This window comes from Pleurodeles waltl, chromosome 1_2 (genome assembly GCF_031143425.1).
Source record: "Pleurodeles waltl isolate 20211129_DDA chromosome 1_2, aPleWal1.hap1.20221129, whole genome shotgun sequence".
NCBI classification, from domain to species: domain Eukaryota; kingdom Metazoa; phylum Chordata; class Amphibia; order Caudata; family Salamandridae; genus Pleurodeles; species Pleurodeles waltl.
In genome coordinates this window covers 1,086,153,475-1,086,179,495 of record NC_090437.1, presented here as the reverse complement: position 1 = coordinate 1,086,179,495, position 26,021 = coordinate 1,086,153,475, and positions in this window count along the sequence as shown.

Here is a 26,021-nt window from a genome sequence, read left to right as displayed (position 1 = left end):
TCTTCTGCTGTCTCCTCGCTTGCTAGCAAACACTGATCACAGCTACCTCATCCTATTGTTGCTCCATCTCTCTGTTACTGCCCCTCTGTGTTCTGTCACTGTCCAACTCGTTTTCCTATCCCCAGAGCCAAATCTCTTTATTTCCAATCCCCGTACCAATCTCTCTCTACAGTTACAGCACTTCCCCTCTTTTGTCATTGCCATCTCTCCTATTGTTTCCTCTTCACATTTCCTTGTTTCTTAAATGTCGTGTTCTCTTAACACTTTCCAAACGGAACCAAAGTTACGCGAATGAACGTCGACCTCTCGACCACATGTGCACACGAAAGGAGCCAGCACCCCCTCCCCTCTTTTGAGTGGATTGTAGAACTCATTAGCAACAGAAATGGGAACAAAAGCAGACCATGAAGTCACAAAAGATCTAGGGCAGAAACAGATTTGCAGTAGTAATGAGGGGGGAAGACCAGAGCTGGAGACCAAGCTGATGGGCTGTTGTGTAAAAGGTAGGCATGGAGTAGAAGAGTGTTAATTGTCTGATACCTCCCACCTGGCAGAACATATATCCATTTCATTTTTAGGTCGAGCGTGCAATCTCTCTGACATTTTGTAATCTTATCTGTGGGCTTTTATCCACGCCCACCGCACGTCCATCACTTTCACTCGTTCATGGGCTTGCCTTTCAAAAATCCTTTGTTATCATTGGTAAATGCTTTACGTTTGTCCCTCCTTTGGGCAATTTTGTTACTCTCTTGGCCATCAACATTGTTACATGGATAATTACATGTTTTCAGATAGGTTTGACTGTAAGCAAACTTCTTTTTCCTTTTGTGTCTCTCCTTCGCGCTAATGCTCAAGGCAGCCATAGTGCTTTAAATTGGCTTGCTTATGTCAACTCTTTTACTTTTCATTTTCAATTTATGTGGCAAGAAAAGTCCAGTTAGGAACTTACAATGCTAATAGCTCTAACTTGAGCAAATGCGAGACCCATTGCATTGCAAATGCTTGTTTATAGATGGGGACAATTATTGCACCACTCCACGAGTGGGGAAAGATGTTGCTCTCCAAAAATAGCATTTGAGACTCTGTTAATATAAGGGCCCCATAATGTCAGATCAGACTTATACAGGTCAGATGGTATCCCATCAAGCCCAGGAGCTTTCCCTGGTTTTTGAGCCATCATAGCTACCTCTGTTTCTTTCCTAGTAAACGGTGCAATGGGACCTACCCTATCAAACGTATCCGTATATACCACCTTTTTGTCGGATGGAGGAATAAAGTCCTGGCCGTAGAGTTTAGTAAAATAAGAGGTCCAAGTCTTTGCAGGGATGTGGCAATCAGGCCTGGAGCTCAGATTTCGTCCATCATGGGAAACCAGGGACCAGAATCGCTTTGTATCTGAATCCTTGGCTGCTACCAGCAATTCTTGCCATAGATCCTCCACCCACTGTGCCTTGCTAGACTTGATTACAGCAGCATAGTCACGCCTTGCCACCATTGTAGCAGGTCTATCCTGTTGTCGAATTGCTTCCAAAAGGCTGCACTTGGCCCTACTACAGGCCTTGTTAAACCATGAATTTAGTTTAAGCACTCTACGTCTCCCGCTTCCCCTATTTTCCTTGATAAAAAGGGAATTCAGGGAAGCGAAGAGCTCAGCATGTTTAGCCATGATTTGGTCAGCGGGGTAGGGGTTAGATACAAGGGCAACTGTATGACTAGAAACCAAATCAGACATTTGAGCTACTAAAACTCCTTTGTTTGTGAAAGCCTCCCATCTTAATACACGCTGATTGCTAGCCACCTTCAGGGAGGGCATAACTCTCCGATCTTGCTTATTTAGCCCAAAACCAGGAAACCACCTAACCCACTCTAAGAAAAGGGGGAAATTATCACTATAGCGTTGATCTCCCACCTTAAGGTCCTTAATTCCGTGCCAAGTTCTAGCATCAATAAGCAGATAATCAATCAGGCTACTATAGGTCCCTCTAGAAAAGGTAGAATGTGCTGGAATATCTAAAGGGAAACGTCCATTCCCTGGCCCTAGGCCATATAGCAGCATTAATTCAATAACCTGCAACACCCTTGGACTAGATTTGGGCTGGCTTCTCGCCATGGAAAAGGATGGGATTCCCCATGTTCTTCCTGAGTTAGCTCTGTAAATAGGGAGTTAAGCTCTAGGGAAGCATTGAAGTCGCTGGCTATGATGACAAAATGCAAGGGAAATAAATCAGCCACAAGTGTACTTAGCAGAGGTATTGTTTCTGAGATTTTGCTAGAGGGACCTGGCCTATTGTATAAGTTAACACACAATAATGGTGGGCCCAATTTTGATTTAAATGAGACCGCCAAGATATAAGGTAAATTTACATAGATTTACTTCACTTCCCCTACTTCGGAAATCTTTACCCACGTAATAAGACCCCCTCCTGCCCTCCCTGCAGGTGAAGGGATGGCCTCTTTGCAGAATTAAATATACCCTTGTCTGTTTATATTAATAGTAGCCCAAGTTTCCTGGAAAAGACAAATACTACACGAGTCAATAACAGAGCCCCAGTCCGGATCACCAGTCTTGTTCCGTAAACCAGCTATATTCCAGGAAATTAAAGAAGAGTGGAGATGCCTAGGTCAAGGATGGATGGCCTTACCACCCTTATAGTGAGGAGCTAAAGGCAGGGTTACTAAATCATCTATTGTCCCTGGGCTCCCATCCTGGAATGGAATGGACTCCTGGAAGCTACCCTCCAAGTTCCCACATGAATTCCCATCCTCATACAATGGAATAATATTCAGGGGGACTGTTACTCCTCTCAGTCAATCAATGTCTGATAGATTCGAATTTGGCATATTGGGCCAGATGTATCAAACTATTTTGCATTCGCAAACCGTGCAAATCGCAGATTTTGGCCGTTTGTGAATGCAAAAACTTGGTCCGCGATGCATGAAAGGCATTCGCAGGCCAAAAACAAGGAATCGCAAAATTTGCGATTTTTAGCGAAGCAACATGGTTTTGCGTGTCGCATTTTGGGTCTCGCAATTTGCAACATGAAATACCGAATCGCTATTAGCATTTCGCAAATTGCGAGTCCGAATAGCGACCCGCAAATACAGATTCAGTATTTCACGTCGGAAATTGCAAGATGCAAAATGCGACACACAAAACCATGTTGCAATTCGATGCATCAAAAATTCGCAAATTGCGAATTTTCGCAGAATGGCCTTTTGCACATGCAAATTACCACGAAGTGAAACCAGGTGGTAACCAGATGCAGCCTATATAAAGAGGCCCAGAATTCCTCAGACTCTTTTCCACAATGGCTGCACTCTACGTCATGGTGAGGAGAATGAGGATCTTGGCAGGTTTGAGGAGAGGGAGGAGGAGACAGGAGCGCATTTTCAGAGTGCGCATTACCCTGTTTGACCAGACTGAGGAGGAAATATATGAGAAGTACAGGTTGAACTCAGCCATGATACTTGACCTGATAGCTGAGCTACAACCCATACTGCAGCGCACAACACATAGGAATAATAGCATACCCACCCATGTGCAGGTATTATGCTCCCTGCACCTACTTGCCTCAGGGAGCTATCAAGGGGTCATAGCAGCAGCTGGAGGAGTATCACAGAGTGCCCTCTCTAGATTTTTCAACGCATTTCCAAACGCCATGCTGAGTAGGATACACCAGTACATCAGATTCCCCTACACCCCACAGGAAATACAGCTGACAAAAATTGATTTCTACCTGATAGCACAGTTCCCCCACGTCCTAGGTGCCATAGATGGGACACATGTTGCAATCTGTCCACCATCGGCCACAGAGTATGTGTACCGCAACCGTAAATACCAACATTCAATGAATATACAGGTGATTTGCAATGCCTCCTACATCATAACTGCTCTCGTGGCCAGGTACCCAGGGAGCACACATGATTTGTACATCTTTCGCCACAGCAGGATTCACACAAGACTGCTAGCTGGGGAATTTGGTGAAGGATATCTACTAGGTATTTTACCTCTATACACTGGTGCATTGATGGCAGTGTGACGTCAGATGGCCCAGCTACTCATTATGCCCTCTGTTTCTTCCAGGAGACAGTGCCTAAGCAATGCGCACCTACAGGATGACGCCCTATCTAAATCTTGCAACACCAGCAGAGCGGAGATACAATTCAGCACACAGGGCAACCCACAATGTGGTGGAGCGCACCCTTGGCCTGCTGAAGAGTCACTTCAGATGAATCCACAAAAGTGGAGGGGCACTACAGTACAGCCCGAACACGACCTGTAGAATAGTGGCCACATGTGCGATCTTGCACAATATAGCTACCACCAGGGGCATACCTGTGGAAATATCAGATCCAGACTCAGATGAGGATGATGATCCCATACCACCCCTACAGCCAGCAGACAGGACCAGTGCAGCAGAGGGCAGGCAAAGGAGTGCTGACATCACGCACAACCATTTCAGATGTAAGTAATGACAACACAACCTCATTTACATGTGTTCTGGTAGTTAGCACCTTTATTACCTTGACTTCAGGTAACATACGTGTCACTAGGAAAAAAAAGAAACACATGTGTCATAAATGAGCCATTTACAGCGTCCCACTATTGTCTTCATAGTTTACTGTAAATGAACATGTGCAGTCAGTACCCTGTTGCCATCAAAGTCACTTTTTACGGCCACGCATTCCACTTGAGTGGCCTCGCCGGCACCACTTGTATCTGCCTCAGTGGCAGTGCTGTGCCTGCCACTGCGACGCCTAGGATCCATCATGGGCACTGCAAGGCTGCTGAGGCTAGATGACTCCTCATTATCCCCTATTCCAAGTTCACTGGGTGTAGCACTACGATTAGCCAGCATAGTATCCAGTACGATTGTAATTCTGCAGCCCCCCCCATGTTAGCATTGTGTGTCTGCATCTGCCTGTGCATTGCCCTCATGTTCTTGTTTTGCAGGCACTGCACTTTAAGCATTGGTGGAGGGTTTCTGGGTGAATGGTCCGTGCTCCTTGCCTCCTGTAGTCTGCTGGACACCCTCTTCTTGACACGGGAACGCAGGTCGTACCACCTCTTTCTTATCTCCTCCACCGAGCACTGCACAACCCCCACTGCGCAGATTTTGGTCTGTATGTCAGCCCAGAGTTTGCGCTTCTCACTCTCTGGGACCTGGAGTGAGCTCTTCCCAAAAAGCAGGTCATGGCTCCTCACCAGCTCCTCAGTGAGCACCTCCAGTTCTTGCTCACTGAACTTCAGTTTTCTCTTCCTCTCTCCCTTATCCTTCCCATTAGCAGCATTGGCCATGGTGATGTTAAGTCCTGCCTTGCTCACAGACTTGCTCCCTGAGGCTGGGCTGTGTCTCTCTCTCACTGCTCCTTTGGGTGTGGCTCCTGGTAACAGCCTGGGCTAACTCACTTCCTGCTTGTGATGTCATCAGGCTGTGCCAGGTGTGCGTTTTCGCAATTTGCGATTTTCAAATACCGAATCGCAAATATTTTTGCGATTCAGTATTTGGGCCTCGCAAATTGCATTAGCAATTTTTAAGAAATCGCTATTTCCGAATCGCAATTTTGTTACATTGCATTTTGCGACTCAGAAATAGCGATTTCTTAAAAATCTGTATCAAGGAGCAGACAGACTTTGTGGACCAAGCATGTGTGCTTCATCAAGAGCTTTCTTGTCAACTTACAAAATGACCTCTAGTTGAAATCCCTGCTACATATTACATTCTGCAATCACTACAGCACTTTTGTATTTCTTGTCACTATGCTACCGCTTATCAGAATCTCCTGACGGGCCTTACTCACTTCTTATGTTGCAAAAGTGTAACTGACAGGCAAAACCTTGAAGTCCTTCTTATGGCTTTCCTGCACCTAGTCTTGTGGACTTGATTCAATTAGTTGGACATGGTTTCATGCTTTCTTTCACTTGCAACATTCGCTATATCTGGTAGCACTGGCTTCGTGGAGCTGACAGTAACTTAGTGCTGATTAATTCCACCGGCAAAGCGGAGCAGTGGAATTTATTAGTAGTTCTGTGCAACAAGAATAACAATTCCGATGGCAGGATTAAAAATTCAGCACACGCCCTAACTTCCCAAATGTAGATGAAGTTTGGTGTCTGACTAACTACGGTAGACAAGACACTAAGGGGGTCATTCCGACCCCGGCGGTCCTTGACCGCCGGGGCCGGGGTCGGCGGGAGCAACGCCAACAGGCTGGCGGTGCTCCTGAGGGCATTCTGACCGCGGCGGTATGGCCGCGGTCAGAACCGGAAAACCGGCGGTGTCCCGCCGGTTTTCCGCTGCCCTGAGGAATCCCCCATGGCGGCGCAGCTTGCTGCGCCGCCATGGGGGATTCCGACCCCCTCACCGCCATCCTGTTCCTGGCGGTTTCGACTGCCAGGAACAGGATGGCGGTGAGGGGTGTCGTGGGGCCCCTGGGGGCCCCTGCAGTACCCATGCCAATGGCCCCAATGGCCAATGGCATGGGCACTGCAGGGGCCCCCGTAAGAGGGCCCCACTTTGAATTTCAGTGTCTGCTTAGCAGACACTGAAATTCACAACAGGTGCTACTGCACCCGTCGCACACTCTCGTGGAAGGGTGTTTCCCACTGGGCTGGCGGGCGGCCTTTTGGCGGTCTCCCGCCAGCCCAGTGGGAAACCCAGAATGACCGCCGCGGTCTTTTGACCGCGGGACGGTCTTCTGGCGGTCCCAGCCAGGCCGGCGGCGGAATGACCCCCTAAGTTCTACAAGCTAGGCACAGTAAACCTGGCACCAAGAACAAAGCACAGTTTATACACTGCATTAAAAATGCTAGAACTGCAAGTGTTAATATAAAAACTATACAATTTATTAACTTACCAAACACACAACCATTAAATACACTGACAATTTTAACACACTTTGACCGTTATCAAAGAAAAGCTTGTTTGCTTGCCCATTTCATCTCATACATAGCATAACTCTGAAGTACATCAGCCTGCCAGACGTAACAGCACTGTATCCACAAAGCTACCATGTACTATTGTGTTATGATACAGTATATTACAAACTTTGCAGCATCACTACAGTAGGTCGGGGTGAAAAGGGCAAAGAATAAGACCAGTCATACTCAGGCTGCGTAACAACTTGACAAACTTTAACATTACCATATATAAAGCTCTCAACTTTCCAAAGCTATAAAGAAAAAACTTGTCTACCTTTCAAGGAAAATATTTCAACATTTTGTAAGTGGAACTGGTAAATAAACCACATAATTCCATACAGTATGTTTGGAAATCATTTTGATTGCTGTGTGACATATTTAGATACTTCTATACATAAATGAACTATTTGGGCAATGAAGAAACAAGCAGGATTGTGCAAATTTGAAAGTAAAATTGCACAGTTGCAGCATGGATGAGAGAAGGAACGAGCACACAATTTTTACAAGTTGGTAAATAAGTGTGCATAAATCTGTGGTACTGACCAAACGTGAAATGATTGGTTGAAGTTGACAAGTGTAACATATATACAATGGCATATGCACTTTTAGAAACATACAGCACACCCTCTGCAAAACCGCATCAAACACCATCATGCAAGCCCTAAACTGGAACCCGAAAAGGAAAAGAGAAAGGCCAAAAGCACCTGGCACCAAGGCCTCAAAGCTAACTGCAAGGAGATGGGTTACACCTGGAATCTGATTGAAATAAAAGCCCAGGATAGAGATGCCTCAAGGGTCCTCGTTGACGACCTATACCACAGGAGGGGTAGTAGACATAAGTAAGTATGTAAGTAAATATAAAAGGAATCTAGGCCATATATAGAGTACACATGAAAATTGACTTGCATTTGGCTTCTGCCTCTGGCCACCCTCCAACCACATGTGCCAAGAATTAAAGAAGATTTAACCTTTGATGTGAAAGAGGAGAAATGAAGAGATAATCCTCAAGTGGGTGAAATGAACAATGTGAAAGCAGAGAACCTGGTATCAATCCTGACTCCCACACTGGAACAAATTGGGTGATCCTAGGCAAATCTTTCTCTTGTGTTTGATTTTATATACTCTAATGTTGCTCCATGTACAGTAAGAATCTAGGCCACATATGGAGTGTTTACGACAAGTGACTTGCCTCTCAGTTTATTAATAGCATTGTTGTCTGGGCAGAGGTGGTCTTGAACATTTCTGAGTTCACACTAAATTCAAGCTATCTCTTGTAATAAGTGACTGTCAATGCATTGAGATAATTAGAAATACTATGGTGAAACATTTCTGCATTTTAGTGAGATACAATTTCTTTTAAATTTTGAAGCGACTTTTCATATTTTATTGCAGGAATTACTTGCCAGTTTCATGGCTCAGCTTGTGCACAGGCTCTCTCTGTTAAGGGGTTCACTTGCTTGCTTCTAAAGATGCTAGGGGTTTAAAGCAAGGTTGACCACCCTTGTGCCCAGCCTTTGGGGTCAGTAACATTTTCTTGAGATTCAGTCTCATGCCAAGTAGATGTTTCATCACAGGGGTAGCATTTTGTCCAAAGATAAGACACAATATTTCACTTGCAGTGGGTTGGATGAAGTTTGGCTGGGTAACCGTACTTATCAAGAGCTAGAATTAGCCCTAGATACAACACACTTCTCTCTGCCAGCAGTCTCTGTGGATTTTCTTTCGCCTGTATCTGTTTTGTGTGCAGAGTCAAGGTGCAGGAGGCCTAACGCAGGCTTAGGGGTTCTGGATCAAAAAGACCAACATTCTGGCAGCTTACATTTTTAAATAGTATACAATGAATGTTGATCTTCTGGCTTTCTGGTGTGCTACTGCTGTGTTTGATCCTTACAGCAGTACTGAAATTGGAAAACCTTTAATCCACTAACCTAAAGGTGGAGGTTCATTGTGTGGCAATGAAAACGGGGTGAAGTGATGGGGCAGAGTCATGAAAAGTAGTTTGACAGTCAATTTACACATTTAGGGGGTCATTACAACATCAACGGTAAAAGCCGCCTACCGCCGTGCAGAAGACCGCCAATTCACCGCCGCGGCTGCGGAATTCCGCCACAGCTATTATGACCCACATCTCGGAATCCGCCAAAATTCAGACACCCACACAACTCCGCCACACCAAAGGTCAGTGATAAACTGGCGAAAACAAATCCTCCACCGTCACGCCAACAGAAACACGCCCATGCTATTACGACACACGATCTGCGCGGTGGTCTTTCAACCGCGGTATTCCATTAGCAGTACACACCGCCGCGCTCAAAATACACACACATCTCCAAAACACCGCCACATTGGACAATTCAAAATACATACACCTGATACACATACAAACACCACTCCCACACACCCAACACAATATAAAACACACACCCACATCACCCACAAACCCCTAAGACCAAAAAATAGAGACGAAGGCGACAGAGAGAGCACAGCAATAGAAAACCCCACCACACAGAGGCACACAACACCATCACCCACACAATATCCACGCACAAAACACCACACAGCACTACACATCACCACATACACCACCCCACACATCACCTACACCACCCCATGGCACGCCAAAGACACCCCAGGTTTTTCGAGGAGGAGCTCAGGGTTATGGTGGAGGAAATCGTACGGGTAGAGCCACAGCTATTTGGATCACAGGTGCAGCACACCTCTATAGCTAGGAAGATGGAGCTATGGCGAAGAATCGTCGACAGGGTCAACGCAGTGGGACAGCACCCAAGAAATCGGGAGGACATCAGGAAGAGGTGGAACGACCTACGGCGGAAGGTGCGTTCAGTGGTCTCCAGGCACAACATCGCGATTCAGAGGACTGGCGGCGGACCCCCACCTCCTCCCCCACATCTAACAACATGGGAGGAGCAGGTCTTGACCATTATGCATCAAGAGGGCCTCGGAGGAGTAGGTGGAGGAATGGACACTGGTAAGTCAAATCTTAACTATCATATCCCCCACCCTACCTGCATGCTATCACACACCCCCACCCTCACCCCCTCCCCTATCACTCCAACTCCTCACTAATGTACTAATAAAACAAACCACCCATCCCAACACCAAGCCCTGCATGACACAACAAAGCATGGACACCCATCACTAAAGCATGCCCACTGCACATACCCATAACAACCCCTAACCATCATCACACAAGCCCCCACACAGGAAAGCTAGCACTGGGGTACACGCTCACCCACCCATTGCACACCATGATACACACACATGCAATAATCATGCTTTTATACCCTTGCAGGAACACTACCTAACGTCACCAGACAGGAGGGTCCAGACATCTCTACCCTACCCACAGAAGAGGCCCACAGTGATGACAGCAGCTCTGGCCAACTGGATCAAGATGACTAGCCCGGACCATCGTGGGCCTTCGGACAGTCGGTTCCCCTCGCACAGGCACAGCCCAACACTGACCTTCCACCCTCTGGAAACACCAGTACAGCACCCACCCAGCGGGCTCATACCTCAGTTCCCAGGACATGTCAATCAGCTGTGTGTCCACCACTACAGGGAACCCAGGATAACCCTCCACCCCAACAACAACAGGGACCTGGGGTCAGTGGCAGTGGGCACACGGTCCAGGCGACGGAGGCACAGAAACACAGGGGAACTGGGAGGGCCCCTGTGCGACAGGGGGCAGACAGGCCCAGGGAACCCACTCTCCACGAGGCCCTCTCCTCCATCATGGGAGCATACCACCACTCCCAGGAGACGATGGCGACGTCCTGGCCAAGTTTCAGGAGACCCAGTGCATGCAGGACGAGCTGTATTTGGGGTTCAGGGAGGAGCACAGAACCATCAGCTCCGCCCTGGGCACCATAGTAGGGGTGCTGAAGGATATACAGATGATCATGAGGGACACCGTGGCACTCCAAGGGGCCCCTGACACTAGCTTGGACGATGAACTGCCCAACACCTCCGCCGGCGCTAGTGGACAGGACGCCCCGCCACAGGACCACCACACCAGCACCCCACCCCCTGCAGACAGAGATCCACCCGCAAGCGGTCCCTGAGATCCAGGAACAGGACAGAGCAAGATGGCAAGACCCCCGCCAGGAAATGAGACCACCCTGATTGTCATCCCACTGTCCCACTTTGTGACCCTGTCCAGATTGGAACTGTTCCAGCTCCACTTCCTATGCCCATATGGGCAGTGCACCTGTGAGACTAATAGACTGGACTCTGCCATGGACATTCCTCCACCATCACCCATCACCATTTTGCCACCACCTCCAATAATTAGCACTTCAATAAACACCCTTGAACCACAAAACAATCTGGAGTCAGTCTGTGATTTATAAAATGTGTATTAGCTATGACAATGACAAAATCCGTTCGAAAATGTAATGTCAACATACCTATGTCACACATCACAAGCCCATGAAGGATGCAAGCAGATGACACACGTTGTTAACCACACCTGTGAAACCGTAATGGAAATGTACCACTCAGTTAGCATATACTGCTTCAAATAGACAGGATAGAGGTAGAAGTGTGAAAGTAAATGTAATAGTAAAAAAAATTGTTCTCACCTGTGTGTGTCACTGGAAATATTGCTGTATGACAGAGTCCCTGTTATCAATGTCTTCTTCCTCTGCTTCCTCCTCATCACTGTCCACAGGCTCCACAGCTGCCACAACACCGTCATCTGGACTATCCTCCTGCAGAAAAGGCACCTGGCGTCGCAAAGCAAAATTGTGAAGCATAGAGCAGGCGATGATGATCTGGCACATCTTCTTTGGTGAGTAGAATAGGGAACCACCTGTCATATGGAGGCACCTGACCCTGGCCTTCAGGAGGCCAAAGGTGTGTTCGATCACCCTCCTAGTCCGCCCATGGGCCTCATTGTAGCATTCCTCTGCCCTGGTCCTGGGATTCCTCACTGGTGTCAATAGCCATGACAGGTTGGGGTAACCAGAGTCCCCTAATAGCCACACACGGTGCCTCTGGAGTTGACCCATCACATACGGGATACTGCTATTCCGCAGGATGTAGGCGTCATGCACTGAGCCAGGGAACATAGCATTTACCTGCGAGATGTACTGGTCTGCCAAACATACCATCTGTACATTCATCGAATGATAACTCTTCCGGTTCCTGTACACCTGTTCACTCCTGTGGGGGGGGACCAAAGCCATATGGGTCCCATCAATGGCACCTATGATGTTAGGGATATGTCCCAGGGCATAGCAATCACCTTTAACTGTAGCCAAATCCTCCACCTGAGGGAAAACGATGTAGCTCCTCACGTGTTTCAGCAGGGCAGACAACACTCTGGACAACACGTTTTAAAACATAGGCTGGGACATCCCTGATGCCATGGCCACTGTTGTTTGAAATGACCCACTTGCAAGGAAATGGGGTACTGACAGCACCTGCACTTGAGGGGGGATTGGTGATATCAGATCTGGCTCCAACTGGGTACACAGTTCCTGGATTGTGGCAGGGTCAAACCTGTAGGTGATGATTAAATGGCGCTCCTCCATTGTCAACAGGTCCACCAGCGGTCGGTACACATCTCCTCACATGTCCCAGCTGACGGTGCCTAGGAAGGACAACAGCGACCACAGAGTCAAGCAACTCAGAGGTATGTACCCACAGCTACACAGTACACGAAACATAATCCAAAAAGTTGTCTGTAAGTGTGTTGAGTCCAGGCCTAGGTATGTGTGACGCAGTTGTAAATGAAGCCATGTGGGCCCCTGAAATGGCGGCTGCCTGACCTCTAAACTGAGACAATGGGATGTGAGGTAACTGCGCTGGCGTTGTACACCGTCGCGGTAGGCGGTCGAAGACCGCGGCGCAATGCTGCATTGGTTAACATTGGACCCTATGGGTCGCAGGAGCCAATGACGAAGTGCGCCGGCGGTGATGATACGCACCGCCGTGGACGTGACCGCCATTTTCTATCTGTTCAATCACTCGATACCAGATCTTCGACAGGAGAGGACCTACACTGCAAGTGCTTCTGTGACCTCGGTCTGGAAGACACAATGGCACGTGCGTCTGGGAAAAGGGCCCCTCCTTCACTGCACAGGAGTTGGAGAAGCTCGTGGACGGGGTCCTCCCCCAGTACACACTACTCTACGGTCCTCCAGACCAACAGGTGAGTACATAGGGTGCAAGTTGTATGGCCTATGCCTGGGTGGAGAGGGCTGGATGTAAGAAGGAAGGGGGCAGAGTTATCGAGCATGAAGGAGTGTGAATGCATGCGCCACATGGCAAGGGCAGGGATGTGGGCCACACACTTCGACGGTGCTGTTGCTAATGACTTCTCTTCTTCCCCTGTACATGTAGGTCAGCGCCCACCAGAAGAAGGATATTTGGCGTGCCATCGCCAAGGAAGTCGGGACCCTGGGTGTCCACCAGAGACGGAGCACCCACTGCCGTAAAAGATGGGAGGACATTCGCCGCTGGAGCAAGAAGACGGCGGAGGCTCAGCTGGGGATGGCCTCCCAACGTGGGAGGGGTGCCCGTCGTACCATGACCCCCCTGATGTTCCGGATCCTGGCGGTGGCCTACCCTGAGTTGGATGGGCGCTTGAGGGCATCACAGCAGACACAAGGGGGTGAGTACACTCACATTCTGATGACTTTGCGTGCAGTGGAGGGGTCTGGGTGGGGGAGGAGGGCTGTGGGTTTCCCTAGGCCAGGGCGAGTTCCGTAGGCTAGGCCCCTCCAGAATGCAGGCCATGTGCCAGTCCACCCCACCTCTGTAGAGTGCCAAGTACAGGTATACATGCCCCTGTGTCATCTATGTGGACAGATGACACTCATAGCCATGTAGGCCATATCCCAGGAACTGCATCTGTTGAGGCCAAGAGCACAGCGTAGTGCAGGGGGCTGCTGTGTCTGTACTGTCCGCCAACGGTAGCGGTAAGCCATGCACTCAACCTGTCTTTCTTCTGTTTCCCCACCCCTTTTTGTGCTCTCCCTGTTCTTTTGTTCATCAGCATCATCAGGCGGAGGTACTGTGGCACCGGAGCACGAGGGAGCTGCATCCCACATGGCCATGGAGGGCCACACCACAGACTCCGAATACACCAGTGGGACGGAGGGTGAGGGGAGCTTCACGTCGGTCACTGGATCAGCAGACAGCGACACGGACTCGTCTTCCGATTGAAGCTCCCTTGTGGTGGCAGCACCATCTTTGCCCCCCACTTCTACAGGTACAGCCGCCACCCCCCCTACCAGCACCGCCCTCCCAGCAGCCCCTCAGCCTTCGCTCAGTGCCCGCTCACCCAGGAGGGTGGGCATCACCTTTGCCCCAGGCACTTCAGCCCCTGCCCCTGTCACCCCTGCTGCCCTCAGTGAGGAGGCCATTGACCTCCTCAGGTCACTCACTGTTGGGAAGTCTACCATTGTGAATGCCATCCAGGGTGTAGAAAGGGAGTTGCAATACAGTAATGCTTTCCTGGAGGGCATTCATTCTGGTCAGGCTGCCCTTCATCGAACCCTGCAATCTCTGGCCTCAGCACTGATGGAAGCCATTGTCCCTGTGTCTAGCCTCCCCCCTCCAACCACCTCCACCCAGACCCAATCCCATGTACCCCAGCCTATCCCCACCACACCATCAGACCAGCATGCACACACCTCAACACACAAAAGTGGCTCAGGCACTCACACAAGCATCACCCACATACAGACACAGCAACATCCACTGCCTCCACTGTGTCCTCCTCCTCGTCGTCTCCCTCCTCCCTCCCTGTGTCGTCTACACTCTCACCTGCATGCACTACATCTACAGCCACTAGGACTCGCACCAGAACACCCAGCACCACACCCCGCTCACCTGCACTCACCACCCCCACTACCATTTACACGTCCCCTGTGTCCTCTCCCAGTGTGCCTGTGACGCCCCCTCCCAAAGTACACAAACGCAGACACCCATACACCCAACATCCATCCACCTCATGACAGCCTCCAGAACATGCACCTGCACCCAAATCATCTAAAGTTACACCTCCTACAACCACCTCCTCTTCCTCCACTCCCAGAACCCCCTCCAGCTACCCATCCCAGTGTTCGTCAGAAACTTTTCCCGAGCAACGTTGACCTCTTTCCCCCCCTCTAATTCATAGGTCCCGTACTAGCACCTCAGCCAAAAAAAGTCTGGTTCCAGTGGTGCGTGTTAGAGGTATATGGAGTGCACCGGGCACCAGGGCAGCCAGTGTGACATGGAGCCAAAGCATTGCCAGTCCACCCCCTGTAAAGCACCAGAAGTTGGACAGTGCCCAACGGGAGAGGGTGAAGACTCCTGCCGGCAAAGGCACTCACAAGGGTCCCGGGGGGAGTGCCGAGTCAGCTGTGACTCCTCACAAGGTGGTGAAGGGGCAGAAGAAGTCTCCAAAGTCTGGGAAGAGCAGCACGGCAGAGAAGGCCGCCATCCTCCCCGCTGGCCAGGACGCCACCGCCAGCACTATTGTCACTGGTCCGGAGACCACCGCCGGAGTCAGTGCCGAGGAGGGCAGCACAATCGTCACTGGTCCGGAGACCACCGCCAGAGTCAGTGCCCAGGAGGGCAGCACAATCGTCACTGGTCCGGAGACCACTGCCAGCGTCAGTGCCCTGGGGGCTCCCGGCAGCCACAGCCCCGCTGGGCACTGAGGGACCGTCATGCAACACACCGCTGCACAGGTCAGAGACAGCAAAGTCAAGCACCGCTGAACAGGGCAAAGACCGTCATGACAAGCACTGCTAAACAGGTCAGAGACAGCAAAGTCAAGCACCGCTGAACAGGGCAAAGACCGCCATGGCAAAGCACCGCTAAACAGGGCAAAGACCGCCATGGCAAGCACCACTGACCAGGTCAGAAACTGCAAAGTCAAGCACCGCTGAACAGGGCAAAGACTGCCATGGCAAAGCACCGCTGAACAGGGCAAAGACCGCCAACTCAAGCATCGTTAGCCCATGTGCAGCTGGGACAGTGACGGAACTGGGACCGTCACAGGGAGCGTGATGCACTCTGGGCACCAGTCCCCCTCCAGAACCAGTGGAGAACTGCATCCACTACCTGAATCCTTCACAGGATGAAGCACTCTGGGTACCAGTCCCCCTCCAGAACCAGTTGAGAACTGCATCCACTACCTGAATCCTTCACAGGATGAAGCACTCTGGGCACCAGTCCCCCTCCAGAACCAGTGGAGACATGCATCGACTTGAGAGTCTGTGGCTTTGCACTCCCCAGGATGGTACAGTGGGCAAACCAACCACTTGAGAGACTTGAGAGACTGTGGCTTTGCACTCCCCAGGATGGTACAGTGGGCAAACCACCCACTTGAGAGACTTGAGAGTCTGTGGCTTTGCACTCCCCAGGATGGTACAGTGGGCAAACCAACCACTTGAGAGACTTGATAGACTGTGGCTTTGCACTCCCCAGGATGGTACAGTGGGCAAACCACCCACTTGAGAGACTTGAGAGACTGTGGCTTTGCACTCCCCAGGATGGTACAGTGGGCAAACCAACCACTTGAGGGACTTGAGAGACTGTGGCTTTGCACTCCCCGGGATGGTACAGTGGGCAACCCACCCACTGTAGAGACTTGAGAGACTGTGGCTTTGCACTCCCCAGGATGGTACAGTGGGCAAACCACCCACTGTAGAGACTTGAGAGACTGTGGCTTTGCACTGCCCAGGATGGTACAGTGGGCAAACCACCCACTTGAGAGACTTGAAAGACTGTGGCTTTTCACTCCCCAGGATGGTACAGTGGGCAAACCACCCACTTGAGAGACTTGAGAGACTGTGGCTTTGCACTCCCCAGGATGGTACAGTGGGCAAACCAACCACTGTAGAGACTTGAGAGACTGTGGCTTTGCACTCCTCAGGATGGTACAGTGGGCAAACCACCCACTGTAGAGACTTGAGAGACTGTGGGTTTGCACTCCCCAGGATAAAGCAGTGGGCAAACCACCCACTGTAGAGACTTGAGAGACTGTGGCTTTGCACTCCCCAGGATACATCAATGGGCATGGAGCCCCGTCGTGGATCTGGCGTGGTGCACTCATCCGGCTGAGGTGCCCTCCTTCCCTTCCCCCTGAGGTGCCTGTTGTATTTCTAGCTGATGCCCCTGCAGTGTTCTCTCCGTTTGTGGACAGGTATCTAGTGTGGGCCTCGCCCATGCATTGTGGGCCCAGTGGTCCACGGACATTGAAATGTGCATACCTGCACTACTAATCGTGATGTATATATTTGGAATGTGTATATATTTTTGTATATATGAGCTTACTGTATTTGGATACATTACAATGGTTCAAGTAATTTGGTTTTGTCTTTGCATTCTTCCGGGGGGGTTGTGGGTTGTTCCTGTGATGTTTGGAAATGCATTGGTGTGTGTGTTGTAGTGTGCGAGGGTCGGGTTGAAGGTGGGGGTGTTGCGTGTGTGTGTCCCTGACTTTTGCCTCCCCCTCCCCTATGTCGTAGGTGCAGTACTCACCGTTGTCTTCGGCGCCGCCGTTGCTGGTGTTCGTAGAGGAGCAGGAAGACAAGCGCAGGGAGTATTTGGAGTTCGGGCTCCATGGTGGCCTCCTTCCTCGTGGAGTGTGTTCAGGTGAGCGTTTTCCCATTGCAAAAGCTGTTTCCGCCATGTTTTTATCCACGGTGAATCCGCCCCGGAAAAGGTGGCGGATTGGTGTGTTGTAATACTGTGGGCGGTACTTTGTCTTCCGCCTGTCTGTTGGCGGTAACCGCCGCGCTGCTTGTCTGTACCGCCGTGGCGGTCGGTGTGTTAAAGTGGCTGTCTATGTTGGTGGTTTCCGCCACGGTCATAATTCCCTTTTTTTTCCGCCAGCCTGTTTGCGGTATTACCACAGCTTTAACACCGTCCGCCCGGGTTGTAATGACCCCCTTAGTTTTAAAAACCGTTCTGCCAGAAAGAAATTGCCAACAAGGAGAAATGTGACAATAAGTCTTTACTGGCTTAATTGGTTGCAAACGCTGCATTTTAAAATATCTTATCGGGTTAAGGAAGCTGTTGCTGAGATCTTTGCATGCTTGGCAAATCTCAGGGAATAATAATGGTAAGGTAATTGTGGTGGTTAATGCATTTGCTGGAGAGAGCTGTGCTTTGTCTATTCACAGATTTGACTCAGAGCAGTAAAGAGGGTTAATGTGTCTCCCGCAAAGCGAATCGCGTAACATGTAGATGTCAGATTTTAATTTAATTTAGGTTGGTAAGTAGATTACTACTTTTAACACAGAGATCCTTTTGCTACATGTAGTTCATGCATTGTAATACTTATAATCTAGCACTGTGAGCTATGAAGGGTGATGTGTGACTCCTACGCCTAGTAACCCTCATTGTGTTATGTAAGAAATCCTCTATATTGACTCACACATTTGTATAATTTACTATCAATGTATGATGTGTGTTTGTGATTTAAAGCTCCCTGACACCCTACATTGGAATGAGTAGCACTATAAAAGAATTAAATCAAAATATTGTGGTATTTACATCTGGCATTCTTACAGTGCATGAATATCTCTTTAATACAGGGATTGAACAAAGTCAAAAGCTTTCTTCCAAATCATAGTTTCCCTCAAGTCCTTGTGAAGGGATAGGACGTTATCTGCCTTAGTTTTCCCTCCATTGCTCTGGCATTTAAGTGTTAGGCTGTAGGTGGCTTCCAGTCAGGTTTGGGCGATGGACCTTTAAATCAAGTCTTTGTCTTGGTGGCGCTGGAGGTAAATAATAAGAAATCCCCTTCACCACCTGCACATTACTGCTCAGAACAGAAAGCAGACAACATGCAGGCGTTGCTGAATGTGTCCTAGTGTTGGAAGGTTAGCAGGGGGAATGGAATTCACTCTGTGAAAATAGTGGGTGGACACCATCCACTTGCGCGTATCCCCAACATGTGCCTTGAAAGGGAGGAAATAGAGGAAGGCACTGGCATAGCAGTGAATCATTGAGTGACTGTACATCTGTGTCCAGGGCAGACAGCGTTTCTCTGGCACATGTTTAGAATTTTGACTCTCAATAGTAATAATAGTAAACAAAGCAGCCAGCGTTGAACCTTAACACTAAGTATTATTGTGCATGTAATTAAAAAGCCAGCTTGAGGTTTCTGATTCCAGTCTAGTTCTTATCATTTGCTGCATGGTGTTTCAGCACTGTTGCATGGCTGAACTGCTAAAATAAGGAGAACTAGGAAGGGCCACTCATTTGACAAGCCCTCTATGTGCTGCAGGGGCAGGCAGGTCTAGAGGTTGCCACTTTCTCATGCTGCTTTCCATCCATGGTTAGTCAGCACTCTCAACCTGTGCATTCCAGTACTGCTGCTGAAGTTACGGGCAGGTGCAATAATCAAAGACTGCATCAATGCTATTCCATGCCATTATGATGACAGAACAGCGAGTGGCCACTTATAGTAGAGACCCTGGCATCCTCTGAACTGGGTCAGATACCACTGTGTTATTGTGCAGGACTCACCAGAACAATTACTCAATGCTTTTTTGAAAATGTTCCCTGTGAACCACTTGCAACATCACACTAGGCATGATAGCAGCCATCCTAGATGTGGGAAGTGTCAGATGAACCATTACAAAATGCTTTTTTTAAAAATGTTCCTTGTGAACCCCTTGCAACACCATACTAGGCATGATAGAGCCATCTTGGATGTGGGGAACATCAACATTGTTAAGTAAGGGAAGGTATTTCATCAAAGTGGCTAGAGCAGTCTAAATATTGGTTGACATGGATGACGTTTTTTAATCTTATCACCAATGCAAAATGTATAACTGTGCAGAACAACACTCTCTGTAGTCTTTCCATAGTTTTTGTTTTAGGTTTAGCGTCCAACCAGCTTTTAGCTGTCTCTTGTCGAAGACCTACTGTGGAAAAAAAAATTCTTTCAGTTGACTTAGTCGCAATCCATTGTTTGCCATTTGTTGGCTTTCTTGTTCCTCTCATTTTCTTGCTTCTTATATGATGACTTTCCTTCCTCTTTGTGTGTTTGTCCCCTTGAGTATAGCTTGTCCGCCATTAGTTTGATTGGATGACTTGTATCCTTCCACTGTTTCCAGTGAGGGAACAATTATCCATCCATGGGAGTGTGTGTGTTTTCTTGCCCTCCCCCACGTGTGTTCTCATATTAATAACTAACCTTGTACGTCTAAAGGGAGCAATGCACTTTTCTTCCTCTCAGCACTCCCATCAGTGACCACATATGCAGGAGTTTAAGGACCAGTGATAGAATGATAGAAGCTTTGTCATTTTGGCTAGTCGTTGAAGTCTGTGTAATGTAATGAACCCTTACAAAAAGATATCTTAATTGTCTTGTAATTCAGGAAATTATGCATAATTACAATTGTGAATGGGTATACTTGATCACTAAGGGGGTCATTCTGACCCCCGCCGGCGGCGGATGCCGCCGGCCTGGCGGGAACCGCCAGAAGACCGTACCGCGGTCGAAAGACCGTAGCGGTCATTCTGAGTTTCCCGCTGGGCTGGCGGGCGACCGCCAGAAGGCCGCCCGCCCGCCCAGCGGGAAACCCCCTTCCACGAGGATGCCGGCTCCGAATGGAGCCGGCGGAGTGGAAGGGGTGCGACGGGTGCAGTTGCACCCGTCGCGATTTTCAGTGTCTGCCACGCAGACACTGAAAATCTATGTGGGGCCCTGTTAGGGGGCCCCTGCAGTGCCCATGCCAATGGCATGGGCACTGCAGGGGCCCCCAGGGGCCCCATGACACCCGTTCCCGCCAGCCAGGTTCTGGCGGTGGAAACCGCCAGAACCAGGCTGGCGGGAAGGGGGTCGGAATCCCCATGGCGGCGCTGCTTTCAGCGCCGCCGTGGAGGATTCCCAGGGGCAGTGGGAAACCGGCGGGACACCGCCGGTTTCCCGTTTCTGACCGCGGCTGTACCGCCGCGGTCAGAATGCCCATGGAAGCACCGCCAGCCTGTTGGCGGTGCTTCCGCGGTCGTTGGCCCTGGCGGTCCATGACCGCCAGGGTCAGAATGACCCCCTAAGTATCTCAAATATACAGATGCACTTGTGTTTCTCCACATATGTTGCACAGCCGGAAAAACTGCACAGACCCCAGGATTGTGTCTGAGCAGGCAGCAGTCTGAGCCGCCCAGACCAATCCTGGTGCTGCTTTCATGCTAGGTTTAGCATGAAAGCAGCACAAGGATTGCTGGGGAGCCTGTGCTGGTGTCCCAGTGAATGCTGGGACACCAGAAGAAGAGTGTGAGGTGGCAGGAGGCGGCGGCGAGCTGCGGGACGAGAAAAGCAAGCATTTTTTTTAAAGTTGTTTCTCCGTCTACGTTGCACCCCCTCACCCCTAATCTCCTTTTGACATTCACAGCAGACGCCCCTGAATACACATACAGTAATCCACTTTAAGATTCCTTCTTGTTTCTTCACAGGGTAACCTAGTAGAATATAATCGCATAATTCCTGTTTAAACAGTTCAGATAGATATTCAAGAGGATAGTTAAAAGCAAATTTTCTTCAACACATGTTCAGTGTCATTCAAAACAAACCTTTAAGAAGCAAAGGGTCTCTGTGAGGAAATTCAGAATCCATGTAGTGAGGTCCTGGCTGCAGCAATACTGAAGCATAAGTGCCTAGCAAAGGACACCATGAGAAGGGTTTAACCTAATAATCCAAGACCATCTCTCTGAGGCATGCAAAAGTTTGTGACTTGTCGAACCATAGTTCATTGCCAGCATGCTGCCATGCAGCACGTCTTCGGCACATGCACACCTTCACTCCAACAGTACAAGTAGTCCCTGATAAGCACCAGCCTTTCTTTTGTTGAAAGGAACTGACTGTGAGTAGATTTTGAGTTCTGCCCACATGCCCACGTGCCACATTAGATGGTGAGCTGAACCTCTAGCCCTGCTACCTCATGTGCTGCTTCCCCCCAGATCCCCACCCCTTGCACTACTGTTGTTCATTACTTCCCCTCAGCATATCAGTTGTTTTCTCCACGTGACCCATTCCAGCTTTTTTAAATTATAATTTTCAACCCCCTCCACAAATGCCTCCATTGTTTCTTCGACCTCCAGTTTTCTGTTCCTCTCAGCCCCAATTCAAGCACTGACGTTACCCCACCACCATCTCCTTTGTTGTCCCCTCTCCATTTCCCGTATGTCCTTTTTACATTTTTTGAGGGCCTGGCAGCTATAACATATTGCGGAGCACCTTCTTTCTTAAAAAGCGCTTTTATACTCATTTTGCTCATTTTTTCTTAAAGTTACTGCTTCAAGATGGGTGTCTCCAACGGAGATTGACACTTAGGTGTAGACTTAAATGTCACCATCCACTCAAAAGCGGGAGTGAAGCCTCAACAACTGAATTTACTAGTGTAAAATATATAAAAAATAGTAACTTTTCACTAGTGGGTGGATATCTTCACTATGATTGTGGAGGTCTCCCTATTGGAAAGTAAGAATAAAAGGTATAGGGAAATTTAATAACGTTTTTTTGAAGAAATTATTTAAAAGATTTTAATACGTATTATAAAATTACATTATTTTAAATATTCATTTATTAATAACCTGGAAATAATATAATAGAATTTTCAGTACAATAACTCACTAAATGTGTGTTAAACAAATAATTTAAATATATTAATTTAATTTGTAAATATTATTTTTAAAATATTAGTTTAAAAAATCCCACCCTTACTAACATTTTTATTTTATATTTAGTAAACAAGTTTAAATGTTGTGTATTTAATTCATTTAATAACCAGTTTGGTTTTGCTTGAGTTCCTGTTTAGAAGGGACCTGGCTTGTAAGTTTGAGATAGACTATTTCTATTGGAGCAGGATGGGGTCCGATTTCCATATGGCTAATCCATCCTTTGGGTGTCATAGTTTGCCAAAAATGATGGACTGCAATGCAGATCTTAGTACTTAGAGTGACTGATACTAGTGCAGGAATAATTGCCACAGGTTAAACATTACTGAGCCCTGACTACGGCCCTAAGAAAGGCCACACTGCCAGCACTAATAAAAAATATGTTTCACCACGCACTTTTCAGTAGGTGATCACTTTGCGTGATCTGTAGTTTGAATCACCAAACAAATGTGGCCAGTGACCCGTGTCATTATTTACTGGTAAACTGATACCGCCTGCAAGAAAAAGTGGAATTTAAAATGTTGTCAAGAGGGCTGAAGTGAGGTTCAGGCAGAAGAAGGGGAGTTCAAAATTAGAATTTGCAGAATCACTATAAGGGCTAGACTCTGGGGGTGCAAACTGAGGTCATGCAGGGTTATGAAGTAGATGTTGAGACTCAGAGAGTACATCATTTCTGTAGAACTATAAGGAAAACCATCCAGACTGAGAGGAGTAGAGAGGAGTACAGACTGAAGTATGCACAGACCAAGAAAAGTGCAAATTGAAAGCATAAAGTGATTCAATGAGTTAATTGAAACTGAAGTGAGTTCAGAAGGAAGGCGTACTGTGTCACATGACAGTCTAGTCAGACAAAAGAAAGTATAAAATGATGACATGAAGGATTGTAGTTAGTTCCAGGGTCTGAAAGAATACATCCTGCTGGACTATCTTTTGGTGAGTAAGACCAAAGAAGGTAAAAATGTGGGAATACAGGTAGTCGTGGCTGCTGCAAGAAAGGGGTGGGGAGCACTGCACAGAGCAGGTGGCACAGAGGCAGTAAAAACATAAATAAACGTACTTTCCCATCCGTGATCTGCCGCTACAGCCGCTTCTTGTCTTCTTCCCTCCCCAACTAATCCCGACAATTCTCTCAGGCTGTTACACAGCATGACAAAAGTGCAGTGATTGGCCTGAGTGGGCAGAAATGCCACTCAGGGAGGGAGTGGGGCACTGCGCTTGGTTTCCACCTGGCTGTATTTTACAGTTTCTAAGTGTGCATGCACACTTAGAACTGCACCACTACTCCTCCTCCACTTGTTGACGTGGAGGAGTCTGGCCCCGCCCTGCCCTACGAAAGTGGAAAAATAAAGGGATAATAAAATGCTTTTATTATCCCTTTATTTTTCTGCCTTCAGCAGTGGGGTGATGCTTCTGCGCCATAGCAGGGGGGCGGCCCCTGAATACAGGACCACTACAGTCAAGGGAGCAAAATGATGGCAAGAAGAAATGCAATCAAGACCATCCAGACATGAGGTGGCAACGAGTACTTGTTAAAAAAACTTGCATTCATCTACCATCTTAGGAGTGGCAATTTAGTGTTACCCAGAAATGTGCAATGCATACAAATACTGATACTGACATCGTAATTTTAGTCTGGAGACACACTGTGGTGGATTGCTATATGTACCTCATTATATGTATGTAAGTATGATAGCATATTGACTCAATGAAAAACAAACAAGTGTCAAGTGCCAGTTAGGTGCATCCAAGTTATACTTGCTCTTATTTTCTGTAATGACATCTATTGCAGATGAACCTGATAAGAAATTGGGCCATTAGTTGAGAGGGACCTAAGCCCACTCAAATAATAGACAAAGTCCTCATTAGGGTGAACCACAAATGTCACAAAATTAATGTGTGCTTAACCCTCTAGAAGATTGGCAGAAAGCAGTTAGACTTAACTTAAAGAAAATGTGTAAAGTAGTTATGCAGTGCACAAACAGTACTAAGGAGAAATCGCAACAGAAGAAAAAATCCCAACCAATTTAGAGAAATAGAGTGAGTGTATATTTTAATTAATAATTCATACCAAAATGATCAGTATAACCAGAGATATCAATTTGAAAAGTTTTTAGGTGAAGATAGCCCCAAAAACTACAAAGGTCCACTTGCGTTTATCTGGTTACGCTAGATTGGCGAAAGTCACCTGTTCAGGCCAACCGAGATGGAGCGTGAGTCGGATGCTGGGACACATTTAGTCCCACTGAAGGAGTTACCTCCTTAAGTTTTGCTTGAAGGGTGCCATTCTTCTTGGTGGGAGCCATGAGGAGGGGGATTTCCACAGAAGGAGCAGTTCGAGCATAACAGACGGTAATTTCTGTAATGCAAAGAACTTGTCATCGCTGGAGCTTTGAGTCCGTTGACCGTTGCCAATGGGCATTTTTGGCACAAAGTGCAGGTTTTGCATTATCGATCGTCATGGATGGTCGCTGTTGGCACGAAGAGCAGGTCCAGCTGGACCTTCACATTGACAGTCACCACAGACGGTTGATTTCCAGCATAAAGAGGTCACTTCCTGGTCACAAGGAGCCCAGAACTTCTGTTTTCTTCACCTTTTCTTCAGGAAGGGTTCTCACTGATACCAAAAAAGGGTTCAGGACCTGGGCAAAACTTTTGGGGATGATCATTCACTCCAGCATCCAGCATCACTAGGAGCATGGCTCAGGCAGGTCTAGTTGGTGCTGGCCAGCTGGGCAGTTGCACTGAGGCCTCTGAAAACTTGTTGTGCCCCTGTAGGTTAGGAAACGGACCTTTGGAGTCACTGTGGTTAGCCTGGGATCAATGCATGCGGGTCCATTGTTCCTTCTTCAGCCACAAAGCAGTCCTTTGAACAGCAGTACAGTATTTCTGGCAGCAGGGCAGTCCTTCTTCTATATCTTCCACAGGGCTAGAAGTGTTCTGATGAGAGGTTCTGAAGGTCTTAGTTTTTCACCTGGTGCCAGCCTTTGTGTGGGGCAATTCTCTGATGTTCCCTCAAAACTGGTTCTGGTGAGTTTTTCTTCTTCTCCCTAGTCTTGCGTCTCCAAACTGTAGGTCTGGTGTCAGGTTCCTTTCTGTGTGCTGCTTTTCTCTGCTTCTGCCTGTAAGGAGCAAACTTGTATTCCTTGCCTGAAGGAGTGCAGGCAGGGAGTTGAATTTCTTCTTGCCCCTGCTCTTTTAGCCAGGGAAATGCAGTGTCCTGGGGGTTGAGGGTCCCCTGAATACTGCCGCCATTGGCCATGGAGCAAAGGGACCCTGAGGCCAGCGAATGCCCTCCTCCTCAAAAAATGCTTAGGCCCTGGGAGGTGATGTCCCTGTGGCCCATGGGAGGCTCCAAGAGGAGGCCTCATACCCTATCCTCAAAAACTAAAACATAGGCCTGGGAAATGAAGGTCCTCAGGGCCGTTGAGAACCTCAGAGAGTG